The sequence below is a fragment of the Cibotium barometz genome, chromosome 49, assembly GCF_041138505.1.
Source record: "Cibotium barometz isolate CiBa-2024 chromosome 49, ASM4113850v1, whole genome shotgun sequence".
NCBI lineage: Eukaryota > Viridiplantae > Streptophyta > Polypodiopsida > Cyatheales > Cibotiaceae > Cibotium > Cibotium barometz.
In genome coordinates this window covers 46,403,721-46,429,762 of record NC_141094.1, presented here as the reverse complement: position 1 = coordinate 46,429,762, position 26,042 = coordinate 46,403,721, and the positions used below count along the sequence as shown (strand labels likewise).

The window sequence follows — 26,042 nt, the reverse complement described above, 5'->3', positions numbered from 1 at the left end:
TTATGGACCACATGTGCATAGTACTCTAGTACTTATGTTTGGTTTTCACTTATCTTTTGTAGACCTCTTTTTTTTTAGTAGAGAAGAAGAAGAAGAATTTCAGCTTTCCATCACTGTGTGTTCTCTTCTAGGGTTTGTGTGTGTATGTGTGCTTGCAAGAGCTCAAGCTCTCTTCCCTCCCCTGAATCTTTTCATGGCAATGCTTGGGGGGTAGAAGGGATCTACCCTTAGGACTAGAATAGGTGTGAATGGTAATCCTGAGGCTGACACACGACGGGGATCTTCATATAGTAAACCCATCATTGTGCATTGGGTCTGAAGGTTTTGGACCTTCAGACCTTCCATATGCACTGCAGTGTACCGTCTCAGATCTATGGTTGAGGGAGAGGAACGAATCCTCCTAGGTTGGTTGGGGTAGGCGGATGCTTGCTCTACTGGTTGTAGGCATGGGTTAGGGAAATCCTCCACCTGTGGCTATTGGTGTTTGGGCCGTTGCATTGGTAACTCCTCTAACCATGGGATTGGTGGCTTCATTAAGAAATTGGGAGATCTCATTTGTGTCCTCTCATCTAGGGTTTGGTTGAGTAGCCATAGATGTAGTTGCGATGTTAGTATCCTTTGTGGCTAGTGCCTTTCCTTGAAAGTATCGAAGTACTCTCTCGGAGATACTGTGCTTTGAGTGAGTTGGGAAATCTGGGACATGAATAGCACTGGGAGCTCTGTCTATGCACTGAGTTGGAAGCTCTGTGTCTAAATGGTGCTCCTGAAGGCTAATCTCTTCTAAGTTCTCGCTCTCGTTGTTGGTGCTGTCATACACCACTCATAGTTGATTCTACTCTATTCCTATAGAAGGGTCAGAGTGATACATTGTTGCTTGGGAAGGGATAGGCGGCGGATGCGACATCAAAAACCATGGTATCCTCATGCAATGGATTGGACCAGACAAGCTTGCTCAACCTCAATCATATGTACACAGGTTTACGTACGTAAATCAACTGAGTTCATGTGTTTATGTATATCAATATTTTGTATAAATCTCGAGGATCTTCACGTAAATCGATGGATTTACATGTGCAAAATCGAGGTCAAAATATTCACATAAATTGATCAAAATATACGCGTGAATCGATGGATTGATGCGTGAATCGATGGATTGATGCGTGAATCGAGATTTATGTATATGTTCAAGATTTTTGTGCATATTTTTGTGATCACGTATATCGATAGAAATTTCACGATAGATTTACATGCATGAATATAGGATTCTCGCATGAATCGAGGTTCATGCTTCTTGAGGATACTCATGCATGTTTTTTAGGATTAACGCATGAATTTGTGGATTGACGCATGAATCGACAAGATTCACGCATTAAATGACAGTGTCAAAAAAATTAATGATGTAATTATTCCCTAGTAGGTGGAATATTTTTGTTATCCCCCTTTAATGCCACTCAATTTTATGTAAAATCTACCCCACTCATGGATTTGCTCATAAATGTCAAGATTTGGGCCAGCTCAGATTTACGTGTAAATCCTCAAGATATATGCATGAATCATCAGGATTCACATACATTCCCTGCCAATAGGTGAAATATTTATGTTATCCCTCTTTAATGCCACTCAATTTTAGGCAAAATCTACCCCACTCATGGATTTGCTTATAAATGTCAAGATTTGGGCCAGCTTAGGATTTACATGTAAATCCTCAAGATATACACATGAATTGTCAAAAATATATGTGTGAATCCTATAAACTCATGAAGCCTAAACCAGAGCTCTGCTGAGGGGGTTTCTCACTATGGTTTGCTTGTTTCTTTTTAGGGTTTTGATGTGTTTTTTCCTACTAAATCCTAGCATGCATATGCTCAAAATAAAGCTCAAGACCCAATCAATGCAATTATATGCTCAATGCCTCTACCAATGGCTAATAATTTAAGATTAATGGCTTAATTAAAAGTGCCTAATGTAACTTACTCAAAGAAAATACAATGCAAGAAAAATTGAATCAAAGCTAGATTTAGGGCACTTACTTGCTTCAACTTTGTTGATTCTTTGCTTGCCTTGAGTGCTTCCAAGCTCCTTCCTTACTCCAATGGTTACCAACAATAACAATTACATGCAAAAACCAGAAATCTCAACGCAACTAATGTGAGTGCTCCTCACCGGGCTACTTGGCACTCCAAGTTCTACTTCTAGTAGGTGATATATAGCTCACCACACACTAATCCCTGACAACGACGCCAAAGATGTTCACCAAAATGATCTCCTACCTTGCATTAGAAAAAGAAAGAAGAAGAAGGAAAAGACAAAGCATGCAAGGATTGTTACCAATGATGATTAGCATGTGACTCCCAACAAAGAGGGAAGCTCATTTTTAGGATGTCACAAGTTAAACACCACTCCACTCCTTCCTCTTGTGTCACTTAAGAAGAAGGTGAAGGAGCTATGGAGGTAGAAAGCTATGGAGGAGATGAAGCTAGAAAGCTTCCCTCACTCTTAGCTTATGCAAATGTGAGCTTGTAAAGAAGTGGAGAAGGGGAGAGACAATAAGGTAGAGGGGAGAAGCATACACAACTCACACATACACTAGCAAGCAAGAGAGCAAGCAAGCAAGCATGTGTACACAAGCTCAAACTCACTCAATCTCTCTCTCTCTCACTCAACACAAAAATTATGGAATGGGATTGCCTCATTTTCATATTTCATAAAATGATGACTTATATACAACTTCTCATATGTACAGTGCTGTCCGATCGCCCATGGAATATCCAAGGGGCCCTAAACTTACTAGACTTTGCTATTCACACTGGCATTGCACATCCCACAAGCTCAGTGTGGCTAAGTTTATTTCTCTACACCGGCATTACACAAGTCATAAGCTTGGTGGAATCCCAATTACAAAAAAGAGCGCTTTGTGCAGTTACAAAAAGTAAGAGTGATTAAACTACGTAAAGGCTGTTAACCAGAGTGGTTAATATATGGTGTTTGTATGTATTTGTATGATGGTATTCTTGGCATGGATTGGCTCTCAAAGAATCAAGCTAGCATTCATTATCACTAAGGAACCATATCTTTCTTAGACCAAAATGAGATTAAAGTTGAAGGGGGAGGAACTTCAAGATCTCCATTGTTATACCTAGTTAAAGTCTCCAATCTATTGAAAGGGCTTAGGAAGAAATAGATAGTTTATGTCATCAAACTAAACTCTAGGGAGCTAGAATGGTTAAGTGATTATGTTGATGTGTCTCTAGAAGTGTTGTGACTGAGATGTCTCTAACCCGAGAAGTAGACCATGAGCTAGAATTGATTCCTCAAGCCCAGCCTACAACCTACAACCAAGCATGCATATAAAATGCATGCTCTAGGGAGCTAGAATTGATTCCTCAAGCCCAGCCTACAACCTACAACCAAGCATGCATATAAAATGGCAGTTCTAGAAGTAATAGAACTCAAAGAGAAATTGAGGTAGCTACTATTAGAACAAGTGTTTATATTCCCTAGTGTGTTGCCACAAGGGGTGCACCTATGTTTATATTCCCTAGTGTGTTGCCACAAGGGGTGCACCTATGTTTATATTCCCTAGTGTGTTGCCACAAGGGGTGCACCTATGCTCTGCACTTTTGCTCTTTTAAAAAATAAATATGAGATGCTTAGATTATGTATTGATTACATAGGGATGAATCAATCATAGGGATGAATCAATCAAAAAAAAGTATCTGTTAACTCCATTTACTCTATGTAGCCATGCGGCCTTCCCAGCTTAGAATAGCTTAGATTATGTATTGATTACATAATCTAAGGGATGAATCAATAAAAAAAAAGTATCTATTAACTCCATTTACTCTATGTAGCCATGCGGCCTTCCCAACTTAGAATAGCTTAGATTATGTATTGATTACATAGGGATGAATCAATCATAGGGATGAATCAATCAAAAAAAAGTATCTGTTAACTCCATTTACTCTATGTAGCCATGCGGCCTTCCCAGCTTAGAATAGCTTACCCACTGATGGGCTTGGCCTCATTTTGTAACTCTTTTTGTACATACAGTAGTTTATTAGCACTTAGACACATGGGCACCCAAAAGGCCTCGGGCAACCGGCCATTGGTAGCCATTGGCCAAGAGGCAATGTATATATGATATTTTTGGCAATGGGAAAATACACAAACATTGGCCCCAATTGAGTCTCAAGCTCTTAAGCTTTCATGTCTTTCCCTCTTCTTGTTTTGCTTAATTAGGGAGAGTGAGTGTGTGTAGCTTGCTTGCTTGAGTAGGATTAAGGATGCTTGTATATGATTAAGTCTTGATTAGGTAAAAGATTAGAGAGCATTGGGAGAGGAAGCTTTCTAGCTTTCCTTCTCCATTTGAGTGTCCATTAGTCACTCTTGGCAACCCTTGAGGATTAACAACCCTTGGGGAGTTTCACAATAGATTAGCCACCGTTGTTGCTTCCATGTGGCTGGTTGCTATACTTGGCAAAATGATCCTTGTAAGTAGACTAGCTTGCAAGGGGTTATTGAGAGAGCTAACCATTTTGGTGCCACTATTGGGGATAGAATACATGTCGTAGCTTAATCTAGTGGATATGTGCTAAAGTAGAGATTAGTACTTTCAATTGCCTAAGAGGGTGCTTTAAATTCCCTAAGAGGGTGCTTTCAATTCCCTAAGAGGGATTCCCTTCTTGGATGTTTGAGAGTTGGAGTGTGAGTGTGAGTGTGTGTGAGAGAGAGAGAGAGAGTTGAGTGATTTAATCTTTGTTTTGTTGTTGTTTTTATTGTTCATTGATCAAGTGGAGCAATGCAAGTGAAGAAGTAGAAGAAAGCAAAGTGAGTAACTCTCTTGATTTTTGTTAATTTTTTATAATTTTTTCCTTTGTGTCTTCACAAATCATTAACTCAGTCTTAGGATATTCATTATTTCATAAAATTGAAGCTAGAAAGCTATTAAGGAGTGTCTAAGCTTCACATTCATTCAATCAATTTTTTATTTGGTTAATTTAATCATTATTAATAATCAATTAGTGATTAATCCAATTGTTAATCTCATTTGGGTTAGCTTTTGAATTTAAAAATATAAAAAATTTATAGAAAATCTTCCAAAAATCTTAAAAAGTAACTCTCTTTGGTGACTAAGAGTAGTGGAAGGACCACTTTTGGAGCATAACTCTTGAAGAGGACATTGGACAAACCTTAAATTCTCCCACCCAGTCTATCAGAAAAATGGCAATGTCAGATTCAGCACCTGTAAAAAGGTCAATCAACATGCACGTGTTCAACTGAACACGCATGTTGATCTCACCGCTCAACACGCATGTTGACCCAAGTGTCAACACGCCGTGTCCAGATTGCAAATGTGTTCACTTCTTCTGTGTTCACTTCTCGCATGTTCCGACTTCTTCACTCCCTTGCGTGTTCACTTTTTCGATGTGTTCACCACATCCGGTGTTCAGACTAGATGTGTCCAGCTCAATATGCGTGTCGACTTCATTGTTAACACGGCGTGTCCACCTTTCAACCCAATTGCCAACACGTGGTGTCCACCCCGTTACCCCACGAGTTCACCTTTCACTCAACATGTGTGTTGACCCAATTGTCAACACGCTCTGTTCATCTTCAGATGTGTTCACCTTGGACGTGTCGACATGTTCACCCTAGATCTCAACATGCATGTTCACTTGAACATGCCGTGCTCACTTCATTTTCACCCCACATGTTCACCGGCTCCTCAACACGATGTCTTGAGGTAGTTTCCCTCAACACATAATGTGTTGACCCAAAAACACAAAATTATAAAAACAAAAAATAGTCAAAAATCATTAAGAATAGAATATTCATCAGATTTTCACTGGCTGAATCATTGAGGCTTATGAACCTTAGGTTAGGAAAGGTGATTGACACCGTGTACTTGAATCCTTCCTACGAGTCTGAACCCTTCAAAGTGCCAACTCTTGGGAGTGTGACTAGACCAACCTTTGGACCCATTCCAAACCTTAACACAAAAAGTACATCATACCATAGCAGCAATGAAATAGACCAGGACTTCAATGAAATGCTAATGAAGCATAGCCTTGGAACTGACTTAGGGACGCACACTAGAAGACCAGCTAGTCTTGGAACTGACTTAGGGACGCACACTAGAAGACCAACTAGTCTTGGAATGCACAAAGGGATTGACCTGAGATGAGCCGGCCTTCTATGAGTATGTTCCATAGGGCTCCAGGCCCACCATGAGAGTGAGCCTAATCCTGGAATAGACCCACAGATCTTGTAGAGAACTGTAGAGATGTAGTGTAGGCCCAGATGGCATGCACATGTATCTTCATCCAAACAAGAGGTTCTACTATATATGGGTCCCACCAACCTTAGGACCCACAAGTCATGGGGACATACCAGTTGTTGTCACCTGACGTGACACTACAGGGCATGAGTACTATATAGACCAAGACGGTACTCTCTACACCTTAATGCTAAACCAAGGGGAGGCACCTTAGATTGCCCAATCCTAGGAACCCCATCACAAGACCATTTCCACTCAGGATCCATTAAGAGTAGTTGTGGATGCTAGGGAAACAGACCGGTTCTTCTTGTGAAGACTGTCTATTAGGGATGTTATGCCAATGACGTACAAGGATTCTAGCCATAGAACCTATGAGTTGAAACAACTCCCATTAGTGACACCCATCCCATATGTCTATTAGGGAAACAGACCGGTTCTTCTTGTGAAGACTGTCTATTAGGGATGTTATGCCAATGACGTACAAGGATTCTAGCCATAGAACCTATGAGTTGGAACAACTCCCATTAGTGACACCCATCCCATATGCCCCCTTAGTATTCCAATTTGAGCAAATATCCACAGGGCGGCTCAAATGCTATGTTGATAGTGAGGGAAATGCGTATGTACCAAAGCAATTTTCAACAACCTTGAATGAGTCTAGGTTGGGGGCGTGAGACCTTGAATGAGTCTAGGTTGGGGGGGTGAGTACCTCTCCCCCCATGATTCCTAACCCGAATGATAGAGTGCTAGACCCAACTGTCACATTGAGGTCTTGGATGTAACCTGCAACCCCAGCTCATGCTGTAGTAGGGCCTATTTCTTTGATCTCATTTGGGAACATCATTCCTTGAGCCATAACCTGGCTCGAGTGACCACTCTTCACAGGAATCATACCACTCCACGTTGGACGTCACGACTCCAACCACCACTACCATCACCACCGCACATCACACAGCGGGCGCCTCAACTCCATATGTTCTATATGTGCCTGGCATACAAGTGCCTATTTCCCAATAGGGACTACCCATCCCACCACCACCTATGCAGTCAGCTCCTTAAATGCCGCCTTTCACACCAAGTGTGGTGTCCACACCCACTTACCCAACACCACCACCACCATTCACACATCCCACCACCACCATTCATGACATACCCAATGCTTACACCACCAATTCCATGGAGAAGCATACTTGATGAATGAGGACAGCTTTGTCTCACTGTAATAGGATGTACAGTTGCCCTTGCACAAGGGAAGTAGGACCAGCGCTGAGACCAACGCCGCATAGGGATGTCGAAAGGGATAGGCATAGAGGAGCCAAGGTTACACATTTCACCAAACATTTGAGCAATTCCAAGTTCACTGGAACAAGACATGCTCATAGCCCCACGTAGCCATATTCAGACAAATTTATGAAGTCGAGGAAGCCATGGATGACAAGACAAGAGTGCAAGCCTTTGGTTTTAACACTCAATAAAGAGGTTGTTCATTGGTTTTAGAATTTAGAACAAGAGCACAAGGACACTTTTGAAGATCTTGTGAGTGTTTGTTGGTTAATCAACACGACAGTGCAGTCCGACTATGCGTTGATGCGCAACATAAACACACTAGATCTCACTCACTCAACTCACTCACACTACACACTTAACACATGATAGTACAAGATATCATCAAGTTTTGGTATATTCCAAGTATGCATAGCTATGGACTATGTCCGACTATCCGACTGCGAGTGTTCACTTGATTATCTTTTGCATTCTCTCTCTCTTGCTTTCTCTATTCTTCTACTTGCACTATATTCAGCTATGCTGAATGATGGATAAAAATAGTTCCAAAACGTTGCCATTATCCCACTATCCCGTTACTTAGGTAAAATTGTCAACGCATAGCTATCAGACTAACAGTCTGTTACAATGACTGGGTGCACAGGCCAATATATTACATGATTACAAAAGTAATCAGTTTACAAAAAGGTAGGTGGCAACTAGGCGATGCCTGACTAGGCTGCCTGACTAGAGGCTGTAGCCGGTGGTTGGTCGACTACCATATGTCGGACGGTCCTTCGAACGGCCCGCCAACACCTGGCATGCCCGGTGGCTTGTTCGCCGATGCTCGTCATATAGTGGATCATACCTTGGTCTCCACTGTCGCCTCTTCTCATAGGCACACGCCAGCTTCTCTAAGCATCCGATTCCTCTTTTGTTATTATCCTATCGAACATCTGTGTATACAATCACCCTAGCTGTCAGATGAGTTTCAGCCGTAGCATCCATGTAGTGAAATGCAAAAGGTGGGACTGAATTGGTCCATGGTTCTAGATCTAGTCAGATGGCTCACTCTATTGGTGTTAGGGTTTGGAAGGGAGGCAGAAGGAGTGGATGTGGATGTGGCACTGCTGGTACTTCTTCATCCACTCTCCCTTCTGACTCCGCGAGTCACAAGACGTCTCTGCTACCTCGGACAGCCCTAGAAGGGGAGTTGGGGTAGGATGCTTGCACAACTTTGGGCTAAATTACATCTGATTGGGCAGGGTGGTGAATTGGTGTGAGGTTAGTAGCATGCAAGAGATTCTCATCTGTAATGTACTGCTTTAATTCTTGGCTCCAATCCGGTGTGGCCGGTGTAGTTTGTTCTGTCCCATGTGCCTCATAGCCTGTATCAAACCTTCTGTGAGCATTTGGATTGTGACCATGTGGGAGCTCTTTTGTTCCTGCAAATCCTTGATTTGGCTTTTTGTTCTTTACATGGCTTCATGATGTTGTAGCTGTCAGATCTGGCTTTCAATAGATCGGTCTAAAGTGCAACATTGGTTTCTTGCTGAGATCTTTTGGATTCTCAATCCAAGCTGATAGTTGATCAATTACCTTTTTGTGTTCTTCCACTCTACTTCGGAGTGTGACATTTTTTGTTTATGTTTTGTTTGCCCATTCTTGGAAATCTAGTAGTTGAGCATCTTTACTTTCTATTTTCTTTTTGAAGAAGGCATGTTGCTATTTACCGTTCTCCCTTAGCTGCTATATCCTGGCATTGAGCTTCTTGATTTCTTATTTGTCTTCATTTTGCTTTGCAACACAGGTGGTTCTGTTTGCTGTCCGCCTAGCTTCTTCTTGGTTGCACTTCTGGTGGTGGGTTGGTTTTTTCTTCTGCAGGAGGTGGAGCAGCTCCGTGTTCTTCATTTTAAGCTTTTTGATGGTTTCTCCGTCTTTGGCATGCTGCTTTTCAAAGTCATATGTGTTCTTTTCATATTCTTCAACCCATGAGTTGAAATGTTGTGGCTTGGTCTTCCATTGTTCCCAGAGTTCTACCCATGATTATGATCTGTTCTTTTAGCTCCATGTTAGACATTGTGTCTAAAGCCATGGATGTGGGCATTTTACTTGGTTGCAAAAGCAGGGCCTTTTTCTTTGGCATGTCTTCAATCACCTTTGCCTTGCCCTTTTGTAATGTTCTGATCTATTCTAGAGCTTCTGCCAAACTGCTGTGTAAGTTGTTGCTCTCTGTCGGATGGGGAGCTTCGGAGGTGGTTAATAGCAGGTGCTATGAGGGTATTGCCACTTGGTCTAGTGGCTTGCCTGCTTCCGCTCGGTCCTACCCTGGGCTGCCGTATCAGTTGTGTTTCCATGATCTTCATCATCCTTGCCATCACCAGTGCTGGCAAGGTGAGAGGTTTGCATGTGGCGGTGGGGATCTCGAGTAGTTTTTGTACCTCTTGCATGTTGTCCATGCCTCCTATATGGTTGACATGATAAACTCCTCCCAATTTTCTAAAATGTCAATGTGTAGCATCAGAACTTCTAGTTCTTCTTTAGCTTCTAGTAGAGTGAGTTGCCCTTTTATCTTTACCAGCTCCAATCTAGCAGTTTTTTCCAATGTGGCAAAAGTCATCTGCATAGCTTTTATGGCTTTCTTTGTCCAATTTTCCATGTCGGAAACTCTAGTGTCGCGGGATTGCTCCAATCCTTTTCTCAGCTTCAAGTAGTTGTGCGAATTGGACAATATGGAATGATGTATCAAGCTCTGTGATTAAGGTATTAAGCTTTGTGATTAAGGTATTCTATTTCTGATTTGTTGCTTTGAGCTTCTCTACTTCTTTCTTCAGACGTGGTTGCATGTGCCTACTGATCCGCCACGGATCAGTGAAGCAATTTGTTTACAGTTTGAAAGCTTGTGCCAGCATAGGAGTCACCATCAAGGGCCAAGAAATACATAGGGACATTGTGAAGTGCTTATTATCTTTACACATGATTGCATGTCCTGATGGTGGAGATTTCAGACTTGCAAGGAATTTAAGCGATTTGGATGATGATATGCAGCCCAAAGAAGCCCTTCATAGAGTGGCATCTGTGAACCAGCAAGAGGTTTTGATATCAAATAATTCCTTTCACTTATTTTTCCAGGAATGCGCAAGAAAGAAAGACTTGGCTCTATGCAAGAAAGTGCATTCTGCTATGCGTTTCAAAACCAAGTTTGCATTCATGGAACATAATCATCTCAGCCTATGCCAAGCTTAGCCAAAATGGGATGGCTTTCAGGTTGTTTAATCAGATGCAGGAAGATGGAGTTCTGCCAGACAAGCTCACTTTTTTATGCATCCGTAAAGCATGTGGCAGTCCAAGAGCCTTAGGAATGGGCAGGTTGGTCCATGACTTGATCATTAGGAATGGATTTGAATCACACATTACCATCAAAAACACAGTTATTGATATGTATGCCAAATGTGGGTGCTTGGATGATGTGCTTCCAGAAAGAGTTGTGGCTTGGAGCGCAATGCTGGTGGGGTTTGATAGGTGTGATTGTACAGCTGTCCCTGGCAGCATGGCGAGATTTGCTCCAAGGCATCTAGAGGAGGGCGGGGAAATGCTGAGCTCCTCAACACTCGACTAAACACAGGCCGACTGCATCCTCTCCATCTACAAGTGAGCTGCGTCCTCCCCAGCTCTACAGGCGGCTGTGAGGCTGCGCCTCTTTCCTTCAATAGACAAGTTGCAGCGTGTTCTTTCCTTCTACGGGCTATGTGTACAGATGGGCTACAGTGTTCGTTCCATATGGGCTATAGCGTGTTCTTTCCATCTACGGGCTGCAGCATGTTTTTTCCCATCTACAGGCTGCGCAGGGCTGTAGAAGGCCAAGGATTTGAATCCCACATTACCATCAAAAACATAGTTATTGATATGTATGCCAAATGTGGGTGCTTGGATGATGTGCTTCCAGAAAGAGTTGTGGCTTGGAGCGTAATGCTGGTGGGGTTCGGTAGGTGTGATTGTATAGCTGTCCCTGGCAGCATGGCGAGATTTGCTCCAAGGCATCTAGAGGAGGGCGGGGAAATGCTGAGCTCCTCAACACTCGACTAAACATAGGCCGGCTGCATCCTCTCCATCTACAGGTGAGCTGCGTCCTCTCCATCTACAGGTGAGCTGCGTCCTCCCCAGCTACTACAGGTGACTGTGACAGGCTGTGCCTCTTTCCTTCAACAGATAGGCAACAGATAGGCTGCAGCGTGTTCTTTCCTTCTACGGGCTATGTGTACAGATGGGTTGCTGTGTTCTTTCCATATGGGCTGCAGCGTGTTCTTTCCATCTACGGGCTGCAACGTGCTTTTTCCCATCTACGGGCTGCGCAGGGCTGTAGAAGGCCGACCTGCCCATGCACTCGAGACCCTGTGCCAACACCTCCAAGTCCAAAGACCTGGTTTCTCTCAACTTCGCTGAAGAGTTTGAGTATGATGCCGTCAGTGATTATGGGATCTCTGCCATAGCTTCTGGGTGCCCTGGCCTCCAGCATGTTTCCCTACAATGGTGGCAAAGCATTGGTGATGTGAGCTAGGTGCTTGTCTCTCTCCCCATCGGATCATGCGGCTGAACTGGTGTGAGCTCTTCTTTCTCCACATCTACATTATGTATGAGCTATGCTCTTTACCATTCTATGCAATGGGATGAGGTTTTCTCCCGTCTCTACTCTACTCGATTCAAGCTTGTATGTGTTAATGAATATGCTTGTGTAAGCTGCAGGTTTGATTCAAGTTGTGTGTGTTAATGAATATGTTTGTGCAGGCTTGATTCTAGTTTCCATTAAAGCTTATCATGCGTATGCTGGTTGTTGAAGTAGATGTATGAGATTGAAGTAATCTTTGAGCTTGTATGTTTGCGAGTAAGGTTGTGAATGCTACAGCTTGGATTGCCTCTTGAATAGAGTGTGTGAATGAGTGGGTTGAAGATAGAATGAGCTACGGTAGGTGTTCACAAAAAGAGAACACTTCCTTGCACACAACTAATCTAACCAAGAAGGAGAAGGAATCAAGAAGAAGAAAGAGGGAGAACCGTGCAAGGGTTGTTGTCGGTGAATGGAGTTAGGCATCCATGGTTGGATAGCTCATCCCTAAGGATGTCACGAGCAATACACCACTCCACTCCTTGCCTTGTGTCACTCAAGGTAGGAGGTAGGAGGCTATGGAGGTGTGGAGCTATGGTGGAGTGGAAGCTAGAAAGCTTCACTCACACTTAGCCTTGCTCACAAGCGGGCTATGGAAGGTAGGGGGGAGAAGGGAAGCAAGAGAAGGGAAGGGAATAGCACACACTCATAAGCATGGAAGGCACAAGGAGATGGCAAGCAAGCAAGCAAGCATGCAAGCTCAAGCACTCTCACTCTCTCTCTCTCACTCAATACACAATGGTAGAATGGGAAAATGCCTCCTTTTCATATTCAATAAAATGACTTATATACATTGACCATTGCTTTGCAATGTCCGGCTGCCCATGGGCCCTAACTATCTAGACTTGCTTATTCATTGGCCATGCACATGTCGCATGCTCAATGGTCAATGCGGTTTTATTCTCACCGACTTACACATGTCGTAAGCTCGGTGGTTTCCCATGTTACAAAGTATTTGCCTAGTTACAAAAATATATTACACGTAAATGACTAGGCAAAATGATGTTAACCAAAAGTGGTTAACATTGCCCCCTTCCTAAAGGTGCGGGAATCACACACGAGGAACATAGCGGGGGAATGGCGTGGGGATGCCATAGGCTTTCCACCCTTCAATGAACTTGTAGCGGCCATGTGCTGAATGGTATTCCCATCCAAGCACCTTGTATCCACCCCAGAATCTGGTGGTGAACATCTCTTCAAAATCCATAATGCGATGGCCAGGAAACCACTGGATACGCTGGAAGTATCCAATGATCTGTGTTAGTGATGGCCCTTGGTCGATGTAGAAGGCCAAGCCTTTGACTGCATCACAGTGTGTCATCCAATCGGGGAAAGCGAGCAGAAGGTCGATGATGAGCTGAAAGAACCTTCTTGTGGCCACTATGGCTGGATCCGGTACTTGCAGATATTCTTGATTGAAGCTTCTCATTACACGGATCATCCATGCTTCAGTTTACTGTGACTGCTGGTGAGGCGGTGGAGCGAAAGATGGGAAGTTGTAAAGCATGCTGGGGCACTTTGTCTTACGGATCTTCCAAAATTCTTCCCAGCTCCATCTTCGGGGAATAGGGAAGTAAAGCCCTGTTATTCGGATCTGCAAGGGTGCTTGGCAGTATACTTCCCAGTACCTCCTTTGGAACAGCCAAGGCTTGCGCCATTTGGGCTGACCTCTGAGTGGCGTGGGTACGTGGGATCTTTGCCTCGTCAGGTCGATGGTACCCTGCTCTAGTAGAATGCTGTGGGTACTTGCGGGAGTACGTGTTGCGGTTGACTCTGAGGAGGTAGAGACGTAGCAGCCTCAAATCCAGCTTCTATGTGTTTTTTGGTTCTTTGTTGATGAACAGAATCTGTGAGGCGAGGGTGTCGAGGACCTCGTTGAACGTACAGATGTTCAACGAGTCCTCCCATTGGGCAGTGGTTGGGGGAGGAAGAATCTCCACCTCGCTGGGGTGTAGTGGGAATCCAGTGGGGGAGCCTGTGGGCTGGAACTCCCCTTCCTCGAGGGTTGTGGCTTCTTGTTGTGTGGTGAGAGGGGTTTGGCACTGGGGGGTGGAGATGGTGGTTGTGGTTGTGCAAGCAAAAGAGAAGGGATGTCCATGGTGGTTGGAACATCCTTGTGCAAAACAGGTGCAGGGATGGTGGTTGGAACATCCTTGTGCAAAACAGGTGCAGGGATGGTTTGTGTGGTACCAGGTGGTGCGAGTGTGAAAGGCAGTGGTGGAGAGGGTGGAGGGTGGAAAGGAGAGGAGGGGGGTGATGATGGAAGTGATTGCGGGGCGACAGAGGGGAAAAGGGGAAGTGTGGCCGGCGACCATGACAGGATGTCAATGGTGTCGGTGGGTGAGGGGACGCCTTGTTGGGGTGGTTGAGAAGAGGTGGTTGGTGGCGCATCCTTTGGCGGCTCCTGGCCCTGTTCTCCTTCTTCTTCGGAATGATCGTCCCCAGGTGAGTCGGGGTTGTCGAATCCACCCTCCTCATCGTCGAATGGGTCGAAAGTTGCTTGTGGGAAGAGAGCGGTGGCCTTCTCGAACTCTTCCTCTGTTGGTTCGGGGTACGCCACTTCTTCGGTTGAGAAATCCAAGATTTTCTTTGTAACTTGTTCCTGTATGGAGGAGAGCACCCTGTAGTATAGGATTACTATGCCCTTATGATGGTAGGAAGGGTTGTTGAAATGAATAAGTCGGCTATAAGTTCCAATAACCGCATCCTTTCCTTCTGTTTGGAGCCAGTGAAGGGTTTCCTCCAAATCCTGCGTGGTGAGAGTGATGGGCTGGAGTGCAGAGGGCTTCTCCAAGTCGATGAAGTCCTCATCAAACTGGGAGTTGGCATCGGACAAGATACTGCACCATGATTGGAAGTTCATGGCTATGGGGTGACGAGGCAGCTTGTAGAGGTCTTCGGGGTGCTCCAGCTCCACCTATCCCTGAAAAATCCCCATAGCCATGGTGGCCAAGGCTAGCTCTCTTTGCTTCTCGCATATGGCATCCATAGTAGCCGTGTCCAAGGGCTTGTTCAGCTCATAATCAAATTGCAGCATGTGTAACATGACTGCCTTCCTCCTGAGCTCCAGCAGAGAAGAGGGGGTGTATGGACCATGGCTCAGGAGGGGGAGACCTGTGGTGGCGGCATCCATGAGCACATCCAGCTTATCCTGGACTTTGTCTGTTATCTGAGCTCCTCGGGATGTGCTGGTGGGCCTTCGAATCAGCTTTTCCTGTTGTAGCTTCCTCAGCTTTTCTTCCTTGGCTTTGAGAACTTCCTTGAGCTTGGCTATCTCCTCATCTTTCGTGGAACTCAAGTCCCTAGCTTGTTGAAGCTCCTCCTCGTGCTGTTGAGATATCTTCATTTTTGGCAGCAAGCTCCTTCAAGGCCCTGTTCACCTGAGCCTGAGTGTCTATGGAGAGAGTCCTCCATCGTTCAGCTTCAGCCTCAGCTTCAGCCTGATGATGCTCCTTGGCCATTTGCAGCTCCGCTGCTTCTGCTTGTAGCTGTGTTATGTGTTGCTCCGAAACCTGGTTCCGCTTGTAGCTGTGTTATGTGTTGCTCCGAAACCTGGTTCCTTGCCTGCATGGCATCCATTACAGTTTGTTGTACTTTGACCTCAGAATTGATAATCTGTAACTGGCCGAGCACCTAGTTGTGAGACTCTTGTAGTGCAGCGTACTGTTGTCTGCTTTCTTGAAGTGCTTGCTGGTCCTCCCTTCTCGGTTCAGCCCTCCTCTCCATCAGAAGTTGTACATTGGTCATGCTTTGTTGGAGGAGGCCGAGGAGCCCTGTTTCCAAGTCTGGCATGCCTTCTTGGGCCTGGTGAATCCCTTCTCTGAACACCTCCTGAGAGTATAGCTTTCCATCCTTAAGCCAAGCTTGGCAGGCCATGTAATTGGCTTGGGCAGCTGCCAACAGCTCTGGTCCAAAGTGTTTTGTAAATTCCTTGCAGGCTGAGAGAATGCTCCCTCACCTTTCCGTGTACCCGTGGCTTCAAAAAGTAGATTCAAAAAATCAGGGGTTCCTGTGGATCCTTCAGCCTGCTGCAAATGCTGGGGAGTGGGGATGTGGGTTGGGGTGTTGATTGGGTCAGGGTGGTAGCTGGCTTGGGGGGTATCCTCTGAAATGGTCTCCACTTGTTGTGCTGCCACCACAGGTTCTTGGCGTGGCTTCTTGAGTGGTGGCTCTGGCTCCAAAAACTCCGCCGCTCCTTCTGGCAGATCTTCAATGTGAACGGTAGAGGCGCGGGGGCTAGCTTGCGCTGCTGGTATAACAGCCACCCTGTGGCGTGGTAAATAATTCAGGTGAGGATCGAGGCTGCAGCAAACTTCATCTTGGGGTTCTCACAAACACTTTGCAGTGTTGTGAGAATGAGGCCCCCCCAGTTGACCGGCTTGCACTCCACTACCCTCCCGAGGATGTTGGTGGCGCAAGTGTTGTATCGGTCGGGGTAGTGGAGGTGCGGGACCATCATCACAGTACTTGCGAGGGGAGCACCAGCTCCGGCCTGGTGATGTCTTCCCACTGAATGAATGCTCCTCTGATCTTTTGGGCATTGACCACATTCTTTATCACAGGGAGGATCTTCTCGTACTGTTTGTACTTCTCTTGGATAATGGGGAGGCGGAGGGCTTGGCATACGTTTAGTGTGAGCTGTACCTGCACCTGTTCTTGGCCCTCGCCTCTGACTTTGCCGGTGCTAGTTCTGGGATTGTAGGTTGTGAGAAACTGAAGGCACCTCGGCAAGTCAAGTCCCCATGGCGGGATCTGAGCAAACTCCCCCAAGCCCATGCTCTGCATATAAGGTAGGACCCTGGCATCTTGTAAAAGGTAGTGGCATTGTGGGCTGTGATAGCAGAGTCTGAAGGAGAGGCCAGAGTCGGTGTCCATGGAGCTGTGGGTCACAACCCCGTCCACAAGCTCCAGGTCCTCAGTGCTGATCCAGGATTTTTCCTTCTCCTCAAAGAAATGCTCCACGAAGGGGGGAAATGAGGATTTGCGTTTGCGGGGGGAGGGGGTAGCCATGATGACGATGGTGAAATTTGAGAGCTAAATGTTTTTGTGCTTGTAGGTCAAATTCTCGCAAAAATTCGCAAGAGTTTGGCACCAAAGCAGCAAAAACGTGAGAAAATGAGGAGAGGGGCTGGTTTTTTATAGTTGCTGTGAATGTTAACGCGTTATCATAGAGGATGATCACGCGTTATGATTTGATGATAACGTTCGTTAGCATTGGATGATCACGCGTTATCATCGGATGATAACGTTCCTATTTTTGCATGATTACGCGTTATCATCGGATGATAACGTCCGTTATGATATCATGATCACGCGTTATCATTATATGATAACGTTCTGGTTTCTGGATGCTAACGCGTTATCATATGATGATAACATTCGTTAGGATGGAATGCTCACACGTTATCATCGGATAACGTTCGTTATTATTGTATGTTAACGCGTTATCATTGGATGATAATGTTCGTTATCATAGGAGCCAGTAAGTGATGATTTTCTGAGTTTTTGGGATTTTTGATTTTTTAGGTGGCTCTGTGCTCTCGCCTCTCCTGAAGATATGCTGTGTTATTCTATTGTGCAACCTGGCGATAGGTCGTATCCTAGGCCAAGCCGAAACAAGCAAGAAGAAGGAAAATGTGCACATGCAATTCACCAACACACCTGACTCCCTGCTTTCTTCGACATTTTTGGTCTGCTTTCTTCGACTCTCTTTGACTACCTCTCATTTTTCATGAGAGTAGCCGGTGAGGGTTTTGTGATGCCTTTGGTGAAGGAACTAAACTTCTTCCATGCCGACCAAAGTGTAGTAGTCTCTTGAGGGCATTCTTTGTCAGTTGTTGCAGGCGGCATTGGATTGGAGGTAGAAGCATCGAAGGATGTATGAAGGGTCTTTGATTCTTGAATTGACTTCTTCGGCTTTGCGGAACTCTTCACTTCCTAAGAGGCTTCTGGTTCCTTTGTCTTTGTGGCGGTCCTCAGCAACACCTGTGTAGCAATGAAGCATAATGAAGTTTCCGATTTGTGTTGCTTACTGAGAGACTTAGGTACCCACTTTTGTGTTGTCCTGGTAGCTTTAGGGGCTTTTGGTTTGGGCTTTAGGGGCTTTTGGTTTGGGCTTGGGTGGTTGTAAGTTACTGGGAGAAGGGTCTTGTAGAGGTGTAAGTGGTTGTGACCTTCTTTGTTTTGGCACCCAAAGCTGTGTTGCTCCTTGGTGGTACGCTTGAGCGTGCAGGACCTTTTTTGGCACATATCTTTGGGTGATGGACACTTTGTCGACTGCTGGCTTTGGTACCTTTAAGACTGGTTTGCGCTTTCTTTTTGCAGGTTCCACTTTAACTTTTCCTTGATTGATAGTCTCATGCCTTTGCGGAATCCAGAGCTTGGTAGTGCTACCCTTGTATCCTTGAGCTCTGAGGAGATCCTTGCGGACCCACCATTGATTCCTTTTGTGATGGTATATACCCTGTTGTGGTTTCGGGGGCATCTTTTCCTTGGTCCTTGCTACCGGTTCCATTGGCAGTGTGGTTGTCTCCTCTTCTTCGGGCTTGTGAGGTTGTTTAGCGATGGGGTTGACGGTTTTCTTCTCTTGTTTTAGTTGGACTTCTTTCGTCATGAGCACGGTTACCTGGCCGGTGGCTAGTTGGAGTGTCGCCATCCTCGTGTCCCAATCGATGTGGCATTTGTTGTGCCCCATCCAGTTTCGGCCTAAAAGGAGGTCTTCCACCATAGTTCCTGCACTCATAACATAAAACTTCCCTTCCAGGGGGTTATTTCCAATGTGAATTAGCAATGTGCAGGTGCCTAGGCATTGAGTCATGGTGCCATTATTGCTTGAATAGATGCATACGTTGGACTCAAATTAGGCTTTCCTAATTCCTCCCATGTCTCACATGACATTAGGTTATGGCTTGCTCCTATGTCCAGCAATGCGGACTTGTGAATTGTGCACTTAGGGGTTTCTATCCCCACCCACAATCTAGCAGGTTGCACTTCCCATTCTTCCTCTTGCAAGTCTGTAACCTGGGCCATATTGATATGGAGGACTTGGAGGTTTCGTTTTTGTTCGCAAGCCTTGGCCTCACATTGTGCTTCCCGTTTAAGCTCCTCTTGTTTCCTTTTTTGTTCTTTTTTGAGGTGTAATGATCTCAACATGTGTTCAGTCAAAAGGCCATAAAAAGCCCTTAGACGGCTACCATTGATGTAGCCTTCCATCTCTACACCTTCCATTGTTGAGATCTTTACAGCTCCTTGTGGCGTGATTTCAACCACTTGGAAAGGTCCTAGCCCTCTGTATTTTAGCTTACGTGTTTGGCTCTTCACACTATACAAGAGGACTAGACTTCCCACACCGATATTTTTGTCTCGCAGTTGGTCATCAAACCACTGCTTTCTTTTGAATTTCTCTACGATCATGCCGTGGACAGCTCGTAATCTTGTTTCATCTAACTGTTCGAGAGCCAAGAGTCTGTCAGAAAGCATGCTTCCTTCCAGTCTCTCTTTTACAGCTACATCAAGGCTTGGAACTAGGAACTCCATTGGCATGACTGCATGTTGCCCATAGGCCAGATGAAATGGAGTGAACCCAGTGGTAACCTTGTATGCCATTCTATACGCCCATAAGGCTGAAAAGAGTTTTTCACCCCAATCAGTTTGACTGGCTTCGACCGTTTTAGTTAAGATGGAACAAAGTACTTTGTTAGTGCTTTCGGCCTGTCCATTGGCCTGAGGGTAGTAAGGGGTGGACTTTCGGTGCACAACCATAAATGTACTCAATAGGTGACTCACCACTTCATTGATGAAGTGGCTCCCCCTATCGCTTACCAATTCTAGTGGATAGCCAAACCTTGTGATGATGTGAGAGTAAAGGAACCTGGCTGTAGTTTGTGCATCCGCTCTCCGTGTTACTTTTGCTTCAGCCCATTTCGTGCAATAGTCTGTAGCAACGATGAAGCAACGATGATGTATCGTGCTTGTGTGCACCTGGCTGCTGGGCTAATTGGGCCTATAAAATCTAGACCCCATTTTTCGAAAGGTTGCCACGAAATGATTGGAGTTAGTGGCATTCGATCCTTTCCTTGTGGGTTGGATGACCTTTGACATTCATCACATCTTTTGACGAATTCCACAGCATCTCCAAACAGCGTGGGCCACCATAGCCCTGCATGAAGAACCTTTCTTTGCTGTAATGTCTGCTGCGAAATGTCCTCCTACGGGACTAGCGTGAGCTAATTCCAGCATAGAGACATAGTGACTTTCAGGAACACACTTCCTAAGTATGCCATCTTTCCCTTGTTTGTACAACTCACCGGGGTGATGAGTTGATATGGTGCAGCTTTTTTGATCAAGCGTCGGGCTTGATCAGCGTTGAAGGGAGTGTCCTTCAATGTTCCATTAGCAAGGTAATAAGCAATATCCTCAGCCCATTCTGGGACTATGCTAATAGAAAATAGTGCAGCATCTGGAAGTTCATCATCGACTCCTAATGGTGGTTCTCCATTAGGAATACGAGACATATGGTCTGCGTGCACATGTTGTGATCCTTTACGGACAATGATGGTGAAGTCAAACTCCATTAGGATCAGAAGCCATCGAGATATTCTTCCTGTAACGCATGGCTTGTTGACAAGATACAGCAATGCTTGGTGGTCTACATAAAACACAAACTTGTTTGCCAGCAAAGTAGTGTCTAAATTTCTTGACCGCATATACCATAGCAAGGCCTTCTCTTTCTATTGTGGTATAATTCTGCTCAGCATCATTCAGTTGGCGACTGGCAAAGCTAATAGGGAAGTCCATGTTATGATCTCCAGGTTGTGCCAATACACACCCTATTGCATATGCTGAGGCGTCGATGTGGACGTGGAATATTATTTCCCAATTTGGACTGCGAAGAATGGGTGCGCTTGATAAGGCTTTTTTCAAGGTCTCAAATGAGATCTGGCATTCTTCAGTCCATTCAAAGACTATCAAGAGTCTGTACAGAGGTCTAGCGATATTGGCGTAGAAGGCGATGAACCTTCTATAATAGCCAACGTGCCCCATGAAGCGTTGTACATCCTTGTAGTTGGTTGGTGGCGGCAATTCAACTATGAGTCTCACTTTTGCTTCATCTGTTGAGATGCCATGAGAGGATACAATATGCCCAAGAATAACTCCATGCTTTACCCAAAACTGGCATTTTAGCGGGTTGAGGGAGATACGGTATAGTCTACACCTTTCCAAGACTTTTCTTAGGCATGAAAGATGGTCTTTCCATGAGGAATTGACACATAAATCATCCATGAATACCTCTAAGAATTCTCTTAGATATTCTTTGTAAGCTGTGCACATTAATCTTTGGAAAGTGCTTGGTGCGTTAGTCAAACCAAACGGCATGACACGATACGCGTACATTCCCCATTCTGTGGCAAACGCCATCTTGTGTTGGTCACATGGGTCTATCACCACTTGATTGTATCCTGAAAACCCATCAAGGAAGCTATAAGCCTCCTTTCCTGCCACTCTTTCTAGCACATGTTCCAGTGAAGGGTAGTGGGTAGTGATCGCGGGACAGTAGCAGCGTTAACCTTTTTGAGGTTTACGCATACTCTTAACTTCCCATTCTTTTTCGGAACAATCACTATTGGTGACACCCACTCCGTATGCTCAATCTCATAGATGAATCCCACATCTAAGAGTTTATCTATTTCCTCCTTCACCATTTTTGAATATTTTGGGTTCATAGGATATGTTTTTTGCTTGACGGGCCTTGACTCGTCGATGATAGGGATGGTGTGCTTCACCACTTCTGGCAGCACTCCCTTCATATCATTGTATTTCCATGCAAAGAAATCCTCAAATTCTTTTAGGAGATCAACTAACTCTTGTTCTTCATGAGGAGGTAAATCCCTACGAAGATCGGTTTTGGGTCTTCTCCTGGTCCAGCTAGGTTTATCTCCTTTACCTCTGCAGGTCCATCATAAGGTGCATCTTGTTGATCCCCTTTGGTGTGTTTTGCCTTCTCAAATCGTACCCATCTCTCTCCAGTCTTGTATTCTTTGAAGTGCTCGGGTACTTGTCGAAGATCTTCCTGACGATCTTCTTCGAGTCTCTTTGCCTTGGCTTCGCGCTCGGCTGCTGCCAAGGTTTTGTTTCTTGCCCTTCTGTTAGAGCGTGTTAGTTTAGGCTCAGTTTGTTCTTTTTCAATGCCCACTGTCCTCACAGGAATATCCTCACCTTGCTCACTCTGCCAATCCTGTAGGAATGTTTCATTGGAGTTGATAGCTCCAACATATTTGAGCCAATGTTCCTCTTCTCCCAGGGAGAAGAAATATGGCTCGTCACCTTTTCCTCTTTTTGTTTTAGTTTTTATGTGTTGGGTTTTTCTTTTGGCTCGCTCAAGTTTCTCATCCAGGTGCGTGGTCATCTCCTCCGGCAGTTCAAGTGTAGTAGCCGTTCTCAGCATGTATATAGACGTGACGGGGTAAGGTTTCCCTTCCAATTGGTACTTAGTCCCCTGTCCTCGAGGCATTATGTCCATAGTTGCCAAGATATGCATCCAATTCTCAGAGTCATCAGGCTCTGGAAGAGGCGCAACTTCTTGGTCTTCAGCTCTAACAGGAATTACCTCTTGGCACATCCTTAGGAAGGACTGACTGTCAGTCTCGTCATTGATCCTTCTGCGAGAGGTTCACCTATGACTGGGTGGGCTTTACCAGAATCTAGGTCTACCCTTAATGTTTGGTCCTTGTTTCGAAGATATACCCTGTTGTTTCCCCAGTCATGTATCAACCTGGCTGCCCTCATGAGCGGTCTCCCTATAATGCAATCATAAGTGTTGGGCTGGTCGTTAAAGTTCATCACAACAAGTGAATGTCAAAATTGTAGCCCGCACACTTTAATTCTTACATTATAAAGTAGTCCCATGGGTTTGGTTGTGGCTCCATTTGCAAGCCTCACCACCAATGTTGTAGTCTCAAGTTTTGGTTTCCCCCATTTCTCCCCCAACATTTTCGGGTGATTATGCTCACTCCAGCTCCTCCATCAAGGATGGCGGTAACTTCATGTCCCTCATAAACAATTGGGAGTGTAGCATTGCCTGTGTCATTCTCGACGTACTCACCTAACTTGTTTACAGCCATGTTAGGGAGTTCCTCATCACTTTCCTCTTTCTCTTCGGAAGTACCACTTCCTCTTCAGGGTTGGTTTCTTCCAAGCTCTCCTCCAGACCTGTTCTTAGGTTTCCATCCACCCAATCCTTTAGATCCTTCCAGAGCGTAGGGCAACTTTTCAAGAGTGACCCTATTGGCATCTGGACGGTCGTTGATAAAAAGGCGTGGAGTCCAGCAGTGTCCCTAGGATACTCTCTGTATGACTGTGGCTCTTCTACCAGTTGTGCTCCTGGCGACACTGTGCATGGTATTTCTCTGACTAGGCTGGCTCGCTAAGTACGAAACTCATCCCCAATGACCTTGGAGAGAATTGTGTCGAAGCCCATGCCTAGTGGTTCAGAACCTGGTTCCGAATCTGGAACATGGTTGTTGGTGATCACAGGTTCCTCGAGTGGGGCGCTACTTGCTGGATTGATTGGAACGTGAGTAGGGCTCACATATTCAAGTTCAGCCTGGGTAGCCCTCACAAGGTCTTGCGCTTCCAGTAGCCTTTGTTTTTCCAATGGAGGATTGGGAAACGATACCTGTGGTACCTTTTGGGTGCCTGAGGTATTCAAAATTCCATCCTCATCTTCAGATCCACAGTAGATGGGTCAGAGGATGTATCCTTGTCAGTCCCATCTTGAATGATGACAGCGTGGGCTCCCTTTCCCACTCGTCTAGAGCGTCATTTTCTATGTTTTTTCCCACCCATTCCCCCTTGTGAAGGTTCCTGTTGTGTTGGCGTGGGTTGCTTGGTTTGTGTTTCCTCAGGTTGAGCTTTTTTTGCTTTCCTCAGAACGGCGTCTGTCGCTCGGTTTTTACTTTGTAAACGTGTTAACATGTTAAGGGGGACAGTGTGAACTTTCCCATCCTTGACACTTAACAAGTTTAACCCCGTGTTGAATTCTTTTCCTCCAGTTTGTGTCTCGGCCCTAAGAGGGCAATCTTTGTTCATGTGTTCGATGCCACATCCAGCACACAAGGGTGTGAGGATGGCTGCTTGAGGTGCTATGGGTAGTCCTTTCCTCACTGGGCATTCTGCTATGCGGTGGGATCCTTGGCAATGATAGCATTGCATTGGCGGCCTTTTTACCAAAGCATTCATGTCTCTTCCTCTGGCCTGAGGCACCATTTGGTACACAGGGTACATGTTATCCCCATCCGTAACATAATTACTGATGGTTTGCCTAGCACCTGAGTCTTGTGACTCGCCAAATGTGGTTTCAAAGATGTTGGCATCTTCTTCCACCGTGATCTCTTCTAAGGCCACTTGGTGTAATGGTATGACTCTTGGGGCAGGGGGTTGAGGAGGTAGAATTGGGGGTGGTAATGGTCTTGCCGGTAGCCTAAGTATCCCACGTGGATTTTTGAGCTTCAGGAGCTCCTAATGCTGGTTTAGCTGGGGCTGGTAAGGCTAGAGGCTGCACGGCTGGAGGGTAAGCTCCTTTTCTCTGGTTGTTGGGGTTTCGATAGCATTGTGACGTTTCATGGTTTCCCAACCTGGCACAGTAAGCATAGTACATAGTTTGTCTAGGTCTCTGCTGAGGGCATTCTGTGCTCGTGTGGTTTAGACGGCATACAGCGCAACAGACTAGGTCTCATCTGGGGTAAAGATGATGTTGCCCTTGTTGGTTTCTTGCTTGATTCATTCTCCACTGCTGCGTCATTTGTTGCATAAGAGCTGCTGCCAATTCTTCAATGGGTTTAGGATCAGAGATATCTTTCCCTACCTGGCACAGTAAGCATAGTACATAGTTTGTCTAGGTCTCAGCTGAGGGCATTCTGTGCTCGTGTGGTTTAGACGGCATACAACGCACCAGACTAGGTCTCGTCTGGGGTAAAGATGATGTTGCCCTTGTTGGTTTCTTGCTTGATTCATTCTCCACTGCTGCGTCATTTGTTGCATAAGAGCTGCTGCCAATTCTTCAATGGGTTTAGGATCAGAGATATCCTTCCCTACCGTTTTTGGCGTTGAGCTATGGGAAGCTTCAGATGCGGCCCCAGAGAATTGCTCCCTAGGCCTGTCACCCTTGAAGTTGTCATCAAAATCCATAGCGCTTCGGCAGCATCTCTCAAAGTCTACGTGTCTGTGTGCATATACAGCGTTGTGGAGATGCATATCTCTCAAGCCCTCTAGGAATCTCCCTATGAGTCTCTCTTCTGAAAGACGATCCCTAGGGTCACATCTGGATTGCAAATATCTCACCCTGTTGACATAGTCTCTGAGAGACTCATTTTTGGCATGTTTGACATTGTAGAGTTGGTCTACAATGCTCCACCTTGTGCCTTGTCTAGAATACCCGACGATAAAGGCTGCCTTGACTGATTCAAAGTCTACCTTGTCCTCTGGTTTCAGAGATCTGAACCATTGGCCCGCCTTTCCTTCTAGTGTGAGTCCAAATGCACTCACGCGTGTCGGATCATCGATATGACCGAAGGCTTCACATGCTAACGCGTTAGGATTGAATGATAACGTTCGTTATCATAGGTCTATGTTAACGCGTTGGTATTGTATGATAACGTTCGTAATTATAGGCCGATGCTTACGCGTTAATATTGAATGCTAACGTTCGTGATCATATCTCTATGTGAACGCGTTAGGATTCAATGATAACGTTCGTTATTATATGATAATAACGTTCGTGATTTTCTGGCCTATGTGAACGCGTGAGGATCCGATGATTACGTTCGTGATTACAGCTCTATG

General features: G+C 45.3%; 1 pseudogene across 1 annotated transcript in view; it reads left to right on the top strand.

Moving 5' to 3' along the window:
* Positions 1 to 26,042, top strand: part of LOC147610667 (uncharacterized) — a 103,641-nt pseudogene that overhangs the window by 33,070 nt on the left and 44,529 nt on the right. The window contains exon 3 of the transcript XR_015264089.1: positions 4,792 to 4,827. The product of XR_015264089.1 is annotated as an uncharacterized LOC147610667 (transcript). The remainder of the gene's footprint in view (positions 1 to 4,791; positions 4,828 to 26,042) is intronic.